Genomic DNA, 536 nt, shown 5'->3' with positions numbered 1-536 from the left:
ATAAGTCTGTGTACTGTAATTGTTGAACTTGAAATAGAAAGGACTGTGTACCATATGTATAAAAATCCACTTGCAAAATTAAGAAAAAATTAAAACGCAAAATATAGAAATCATTATTGGCCATACAAACTTTAAAAAGTACTAAATACATCAGATTAATATTTAAGCTTAAAATTTAATGAAAATTTAAACAATAGAATAAAACATGATTTATGAGGTTGAAAGTACCTGAAAAATTACTCACATCATTACTACACAGTGGATGAAGAAGTGAAACTTCACACACACACACATATCGATACACATGAAAGATAGGAGAAATTAAAGGATATTTAGAATAAAGAAGGAAAAAAAAAAAAGAAATAAAGAGAAAAAGGAGAGGTAATAATTTAATGATAAGATTGATCTTTTTCAGCAAAGTGAAAGATGTGAATCCATATGTTTAGGAAGAACAATTTATCTCAAACCCAACAGATTAAAATGAATCTATAAACGAGGTGACAACTGACCTAAAGGTTGCTGGTTCAGACCAACAC

The sequence above is a fragment of the Orycteropus afer genome, unplaced genomic scaffold, assembly GCF_000298275.1.
Source record: "Orycteropus afer afer isolate SDZICR_OR568_19922 unplaced genomic scaffold, OryAfe1.0 scaffold00695, whole genome shotgun sequence".
NCBI classification, from domain to species: Eukaryota; Metazoa; Chordata; class Mammalia; order Tubulidentata; family Orycteropodidae; genus Orycteropus; species Orycteropus afer.
The sequence above is the reverse complement of the archived record's forward strand: the minus strand, read 5'-3'. Positions refer to the sequence as shown.